Here is an 8,362-nt window from a genome sequence, read left to right as displayed (position 1 = left end):
ACACGCACATACACACACACAAGGTTTGGATTAAGATATTTTCGGGTCGTTGCCTCTCAGGATGTGATAAATGTGATGCTGATTAAATTTGCATATGTGGGTGTGGCTTAGTTGTGGAACGAACATTCCAAGGTCAAGCTGACAGATTTTATTTAGCAGTAGTGAAGTTTGTGTGTGTGTGTGTGTGTGTGTGTGTGTGTGTGTGTGTGTGTGTGTGTGTGGGCAGGGTTATAACTCACACGCATGTCTCTGTAAATCTGAGTTGAATTATAGTGTGAAAATAAACTTCATTAAACAGTAACATCAGAAAAGTGAGGGCCTTAAACACCTCACATTGTACAATCAGTCTGAGAGAGTCAAATAAATAAAAACAATAAAGAAAGAAAAATACAAGAAGAACGACAGAAAGAAAGAAAGAAGGAAGGAAGGAGAATGAATATACTTAACTAAGGGCAAGAGTTCACAATTTTAAAATTAAACATAAATAAATACAGAAATAAATGCTGAAACTTAATAAATGAAAGTGTAAAAAATAAATCAAGGCGAGGAGGAATAAATAAAGTAATGAATAAATAGTTATCCATCCATCCATTATCCATAACCACTTATCCTGTACAAGGTCGCAGGCAAGCTGGAGGCTATCCCAGCTGACTACGGGCGAAAGGCGGGGTACACCCTGGACAAGTCGCCAGGTTATCGCAGGGCTGACACATAGACACAGACAACCATTCACACTCACATTCACACCTACGGTCAATTTAGAGTCACCAGTTAACCTAACCTGCATGTCTTTGGACTGTGGGGGAAACCGGAGCACCCGGAGGGAACCCACGCGGACACGGGGAGAACATGCAAACTCCACACAGAAAGGACCTCGCCGGCCACGGGGCTCGAACCCGGACCTTCTTGCTGTGAGATGACAGTGCTAACCACTACACCACCGTGCCACCCTGAATAAATAATTAAGTCAATGAATAAAGATAAAGAAAGAATGAAGAAAACAGAAACAGGGAAAATATATATTAATAAATAAGTACACAAAAAACAAGTGTGGAAGAATAAAGGAAGTTTGTAGAAACAAAATAAGAAAGAAAGAAAGAAAGAAAAAGAAAGAAAGAAAGAAAGAAAAGGAGGAGTGAAAAATGGTGTAAGAATAAAATAAACATGAGGAAGAATTAATAAGCAATTAGGTAATGAATAAAAGGAAGAAAGAATAAATAAATTAGGGGAAATATGTAAAGAAACAATAAGAAAGAGTTTAAAGAACAGAATAAATTAAAGCAAACAATGAATATTAAACAAACGAGTAAGTAAAAAAGGAAAAATGATGAAAGGCAGAAGCAAATTGGTATCAGGAGAGGAGACAGCTTTGTGCTTTATTACATCAACTCATTTACATAAAAGTGTTTTGTGTTTAAAATCACAGTAAAGGGGAAATAACACTACAGAGTGAACTCATCGTATAGAAACTGGGGACAGTGTGTGGGGGGGCGGAGGGGGGGCGCTGTGTTCTTATGTGGCTGTGAAGTTTATGAGTCTATAGAAGAACACACGACCCTTTCTGACAAGGTGGGGCTTTGTATTATGAGTAATCTGACTCCTCTCTCTCTCTCTCTCTCACACACACACACACACACACAGCAGCAGCAGCAGGTGGCTGCATGTGTTGTGCTAATTGCCATGGTCTTTTGTGTTTCTTTGTGTTGGCACTCTTATTGTCGTGTGTGTGTGTGTGTGTGTGTGTGTGTGTGTGAGAGAGAGAGAGAGAGAGAGAGAGACTCTTTTTAGACGGACACAATGAGTGGGTCACTTAGGGGCTTGAGAGCATATTGTGTGTGTTTAACTTAATAGCCACCCCTCTTACACACACACACACAGTTAGTCAGTGAAGGTTAATGGTTTAACTATGTAACTCCGTATGTTCTGAAACACACACCACCTGCTCTTTCACATTTGTCACAAGTTCAAATAAAATACATCAAAGCTTGATTTAAAATATTAAATGTTAAATAAATGCTTTCAATAAAATAACTGCAGTAACTTTTAATATTATATGTAAACTTCTTTATAAATTCATTTGCAAGTTCTCCTCTTTATTGATTAATTAACTGTGTGTTAGACGTTTCGTAAGTGTGTGTTAGGTCTGTGTTATATGTGTGTTAGGTGTGTGTTAGGTGTGTTTGACATGTAGTTAGTGCGTGTTAGGTATGTTAGATGTGTGTTAGGTGTGTTTGACATGTAGTTAGTGCATGTTAGGTATGTTAGATGTGTGTGTTAGGTGTGTTTGACATGTAGTTAGTGCGTGTTAGGTATGTTAGATGTGTGTGTTAGGTGTGTTTGACATGTAGTTAGTGCGTGTTAGGTATGTTAGATGTGTGTGTTAGGTGTGTTTGACATGTAGTTAGTGCGTGTTAGGTATGTTAGATGTGTGTGTTAGGTGTGTTTGACATGTAGTTAGTGCGTGTTAGGTATGTTAGATGTGTGTGTTAGGTGTGTTTGACATGTAGTTAGTGCGTGTTAGGTATGTTAGATGTGTGTGTTAGGTGTGTTTGACATGTAGTTAGTGCGTGTTAGGTATGTTAGATGTGTGTGTTAGGTGTGTTTGACATGTAGTTAGTGCGTGTTAGGTATGTTAGATGTGTGTGTTAGGTGTGTTTGACATGTAGTTAGTGCATGTTAGGTATGTTAGATGTGTGTGTTAGGTGTGTTTGACATGTAGTTAGTGCGTGTTAGGTATGTTAGATGTGTGTGTTAGGTGTGTTTGACATGTAGTTAGTGCGTGTTAGGTATGTTAGATGTGTGTGTTAGGTGTGTTTGACATGTAGTTAGTGCGTGTTAGGTATGTTAGATGTGTGTTAGGTGTGTGCTATGTGTGTGTTAGGTGTGTTTGACATGTAGTTAATGTGTGTTAGGCATGTTAGACATGTGGTAAATGTGTGTTAAGTGCATGTTAAGTATGTGTTAGGTGTGTGTTAGGTGTATGTTAGGCGTTTGTTTGGTATGTGTTAGTCTTGTGTTAGGCGTGTGTTAAGTATTTGTTTGGCGCGTGTTTGGTGTGTGTTAGGCATGTGTTTGGTATTTGTTTGGCGTGTGTTCGGCGTGTGTGAGATGTGTGTGTTAGGTGTGTGTTCCGTGTGTGTTAGGTGTGTGTTAGGCGTGCGTTCCATGTGTGTCAGGCGTGTGTTCCGTGTGTGTTAGGCGCGTGCTCTGTGTGTGTTAGGCGTGTGTTCCGTGTCTGTTAGGCGCGTGCTCTGTGTGTGTTAGGCATGTGTTCCGTGTGTGTTAGGCGCGTGCTCTGTGTGTGTTAGGCGTGTGTTCCGTGTCTGTTAGGCGCGTGCTCTGTGTGTGTTAGGCGTGTGTTCCATGTCTATTAGGCGCGTGTTCCGTATGTGTTAGGCGTGTGTTAGGCATGTGTTCCCTGTGTGTTAGGCATGTGTTCCATGTGTGTGAGGCGTGTGTTTTGTGTGTGTTAGGTGTGTGTTCCATGTGTGTTAGGCATGTGTTCTGTGTGTGTTAGGCGTATGTTAGGTGTGTATTAGGCGTGTGTTCCGTGTGTGTTAGGTGTGTATCAGGCATGTGTTAGGTGTATGTTAGGTGTGTATTAGGTGTATGTTAGGTGTGTATCAGGCATGTGTTAGGTGTATGTTAGGTGTGTATTAGGTGTGTGTTAGGTGTGTGTTAGGCATGTGTTAGGTGTGTATTAGGCATGGGTTCTGTGTGTGTTAGGCGTGTATTAAGTGTGTATTAGGTGTGTATTAGGCGTGTGTTCCGTGTGTGTTAGGCATGTGTTAGGTGTGTATTAGGCGTGTAATCCATGTGTGTTAGGTGTGTGTTAGGCATGTGTTAGGTGTGTATTAGGTGTGTATTAGGCGTGTAATCCATGTGTGTTAGGTGTGTGTTAGGTGTGTATTAGGTGTGTATTAGACGTGTGTTCTGTGTGTGTTAGGTGTGTGTTAGGCGTGTGTTAGGTGTGTATTAGGTGTGTATTAGGCGTGTGTTCTGTGTGTGTTAGGCGTGTATTACGGTAGGTGTGTATTAGGTGTGTGTTCTGTGTGTGTTAGGCATGTATTAGGTGTGTATTAGGCGTGTGTTCCGTGTGTGTTAGGCGTGTGTTAGGCGTGTATTAGGCGTGTGTTCCGTGTGTGTTAGGCGTGTGTTAGGTGTGTATTAGGTGTGTATTAGGCGTGTGTTCTGTGTGTTAAGCGTATATTAGGTGTGTATTAGGCGTGTGTTCCGTGTGTGTTAGGTGTGTATTAGGTGTGTATTAGGCGTGTGTTCCGTGTGTGTTAGGTGTGTATTAGGTGTGTATTAGGCGTGTGTTCCGTGTGTGTTAGGTATGTATTAGGCGTGTATTACGGTAAGCGTGTGTTCCATGTGTGTTAGGCATGCGTTAGGTGTGTATTAAGCGTGTGTTCCGTGTGTGTTAGGTGTGTGTTGGGTGTGTATTAGGTGTGTATTAGGCGTGTGTTCTGTGTGTTAAGCGTATATTAGGTGTGTATTAGGCGTGTGTTCCGTGTGTGTTAGGTGTGTATTAGGTGTGTATTAGGCGTGTGTTCCGTGTGTGTTAGGTGTGTGTTAGGCGTGTGTTAGGTGTGTATTAGGTGTGTATTAGGCATGGGTTCTGTGTGTGTTAGGTGTGTATTAAGTGTGTATTAGGTGTGTGTTCCGTGTGTGTTAGGCGTGTGTTAGGCATGTGTTAGGCGTGTGTTAGGTGTGTATTAGGTGTGTGTTCCGTGTGTGTTAGGTGTGTATTAGGCGTGTGTTCTGTGTGTGTTAGGCATGTGTTAGGTGTGTATTAGGCGTGTGTTCCGTGTGTGTTAGGTGTGTATTAGGTGTGTGTTCCGTGTGTGTTAGGTGTGTATTAGGCGTGTGTTCCGTGTGTGTTAGGCGTGTGTTAGGTGTGTATTAGGTGTGTATTAGGCGTGTGTTCCATGTGTGTTAGGTGTGTGTTAGGCGTGTGTTAGGTGTGTATTAGGCGTGTGTTCCGTGTGTGTTAGGCGTGTGTTCCGTGTGTGTTAGGTGTGTGTTAGGTGTGTATTAGGTGTGTATTAGGCGTGTGTTCTGTGTGTGTTAGGTGTGTATTAGGTGTGTATTAGGCGTGTGTTCCGTGTGTGTTAGGCGTGTGTTAGGTGTGTATTAGGTGTGTGTTCCGTGTGTGTTAGGTGTGTGTTAGGCATGTGTTAGGCGTGTGTTAGGTGTGTATTAGGTGTGTATTAGGCGTGTGTTCCGTGTGTGTTAGGTGTGTGTTAGGCATGTGTTAGGTGTGTATTAGGCGTGTGTTCCGTGTGTGTTAGGCGTGTGTTCCGTGTTTGTTAGGCGTGTGTTAGGTGTGTATTAGGTGTGTATTAGGCGTGTGTTCTGTGTGTGTTAGGTGTGTTTTAGGTGTGTATTTGGCGTGTGTTCCGTGTGTGTTAGGCGTGTGTTAGGTGTGTATTAGGTGTGTATTAGGCAGGGCTTTGAACCGGTTCAAGGAACGAAAACGAAAACCGGGAACTTTTTCTGTTTCACATGGAACAGAAACGAAACCAGAAACTTTATTATTTTTTATGTTCCGGAACAGAAACGCTTATTAAAAATAATGGTAACCGGTTAATACCGGTTTTTATTTCTTTCCTCAAAGTTTCCGTAGCCTACAAATAAAACAGCCATTCTCCTCCTGCGCAAGTTTCTATGACCCGCTGGGGTTCACTTCCTGTGTGACGTTCGCTGACTGAATGGAGAGAGCGGGAAGGTGGACTACTATCATGTCTCCACGTGATAATAAGTGAGTAAGTGCATTACTGAGTGTCTGTGAGCAAAGAAGAGCCTGAACGTTGCAACCTCCCTATTGGCTGTTTGTAAAAATGTATCAGTTGTTGCCCTTCCCACGGGAATCATTGCGGGCTCGAGAGACGAGACCTGACGAGTTAGTTCGTTGGTAGCAGAACAAAATGTCTGGACACAAATCGGGTTTTCAGAAAAGGAAAGAAAATAAACGGAGGGTTGAAAATACAAAAAAGGAGGCAGAAAATGCAAAACGAGTTTTAAGGTAGGACAAATGGTTACTTTTTAAGGCAGCCCGCCGTGGCTGCAGGCTTTCAGTTGTGTCATTGAATGGTTACTTTTCTGAGGCAGCCCGCCGTGGCTGCCTGCAGGCTGATTTATTATAGCCCATTTAGTTAAAATAGTTGATATAAAATGTTTATAGTTATAGTTATGTGATGGTTGTCCTGATTTAGACAGGCTTTTTTTGGGGGGGGGGGGGGGGGGGGGGGTGTTTGCGCGATGTTGCACCCGGGTCCAGATTAGGGCAGAACCGGCCCTGGCTACATTTCAGGTGTAGTTTGTTTTATGTATGTATGTACTTGCATAGATGTGTACTTGGTCTTCCAATATGGCGCCTAACAAAATCTCGCGGCGCAGTGACGTCATGCGGTAGCCCTCTATAGGGCCTGACTAGCCTTTGGTAACACACTAAACGAATTCTCTTTCATTTTTGGCACTTTTTCTGTTTGTGTAGATGGGAAGACATACTGAGAATCCAAATCGCCAACATTTGAAATAATAATTGTTTTGAATTATTTCTTGTCTGATTTAATGAAGGTTGTAATAGAATTAGCCTACATTTGGCTTAAGCTGGATGAGACAGAGACATAACTTTATAGCCATTTGTTAAACCGCTGACAGGGAACGTAATTAACCGTTCCGGGAACGAAATTTTTTTGTTCTAACCGGTTCGGGAACGTCTATTTAATGGTGGAACCCAAAACCGGAAACGTTAAAATTCCGTTTCTGTTCGGAACGAACCAATAGGAAAAAAATTCTGGTTCAAAGCCCTGGTATTAGGCGTGTGTTCCGTGTGTGTTAGGTGTGTGTTAGGCGTGTGTTACGTGTGTATTAGGCGTGTGTTCCGTGTGTGTTAGGCGTGTGTTCCGTGTGTGTTAGGCATGCGTTAGGTGTGTACAGGGGTTAAATTGGGATTGGTTATGTGGGGGGGCTCTGCCTCGTACCCGCCCCTGCCCCCGCCGCCCTGCCCCAATATACTTTTTGGAAAATAACCCTCTAATTTGATAACCATATCATATTGCACAGAGATATACACCTTATCTGTGTGTTGTAGGCCTATGTGTGTCTTGTAGTGCCCCCCTACACATTATGGCAGTTTGAATGTAGATTGGTTGGCCAATGTAACAGATTGTACAGGTTGTTGTACATTGGTTTGAAGGAAATGATTAGTGGGGGGTCTGGGTGTCCTCCCCCAGAAGTTTTTTATTATCATACATGTTATTTGCTGAATTCTGGTGCATTTTAATAAGTTGTTAGCTGACTTTACAGAGGTAGGTTGAGCAATATCATGTTAAATCTTGTCACATGCCTACAGGTGAAAAATGTGAAGGAGAAATGTTCAGTGAGAAAATTTGAGGGCTTGCACAATCTTAAACCAAAACAGTTTATTTATTTTGGAGGATAAATGTTAAATATGCCAAAACACTGTCAGTCAAATTGTCAATCAAATATATTCATGCAGTGAATGCAACCAAATACAAACAACACTATAACATTGGAAGCATTTATTATTATTGTTATTATTATGTATTCAATTATTTATTTGGCATGTGGTGCTTTTTGTATTGTCTAGAACATACATAAGATGAGCATATTATAGCAGCAAAATAGAAGCACAATCATTTGAATGCAGCAAAACTTTTGCTGCATTCAAATGATTGTGCTTCTATTTTGCTGCTATAATATGCTCATCTTATGTATGTTCTAGACAATACAAAAAGCACCACATGCCAAATAAATAATTGAATACATAATAATAACAATAATAATTACACTAATAATACACTAATAATATTAACAATAAATAATAAAACACTAATAATATTAACAATACAGTGAACATAATCATTATCATATTTTTTATTATTAAAAACAAAATATCAAATAATACTGAAGAGGGGGAAAAATAATACTGATCTAAATATGTTGTGTTTTTATTTTTAGACAGTATGTGTTTTGCTAAACACATACTGTCTAAAAATAAAAACACAACATATTTAGATCAGTATTATTTTTTCCCCTGGAAATTGAACTCGCCAAATGCACAGACAGTTCGTTCAAGCACCTCTGATGGATTAGGATCGTATGCAGGTAAAAGGGGAGACGGTGTACGGAGAAAATTATAAACAAGCCACAATGCTGAAACACAAGCCCAAAAACCCGCAAACCACGACTTCTGATTTTTTTTTAAAGAGAGCTCACAGAAAAAGAAACCCCAAAGTCGCTTATAAAAAGCGGAATTGGCAACCCACGCAGTGTTCCAGAAACCAGAATCTCTGATCGCAAGTTCTGTTCTAAATAGCTTTGACAGGTCGTC

General features: G+C 41.1%; 1 protein-coding gene across 1 annotated transcript in view; it reads left to right on the top strand.

The window, feature by feature from the left end:
* Positions 1 to 8,362, top strand: part of ephb4b (eph receptor B4b) — a 49,348-nt gene that overhangs the window by 19,861 nt on the left and 21,125 nt on the right. The window lies entirely within an intron of this gene.

This window comes from Neoarius graeffei, chromosome 13 (genome assembly GCF_027579695.1).
Source record: "Neoarius graeffei isolate fNeoGra1 chromosome 13, fNeoGra1.pri, whole genome shotgun sequence".
In the NCBI taxonomy this organism is placed as follows: domain Eukaryota; kingdom Metazoa; phylum Chordata; class Actinopteri; order Siluriformes; family Ariidae; genus Neoarius; species Neoarius graeffei.
The sequence above is the reverse complement of the archived record's forward strand: the minus strand, read 5'-3'. Positions and strand labels throughout refer to the sequence as shown.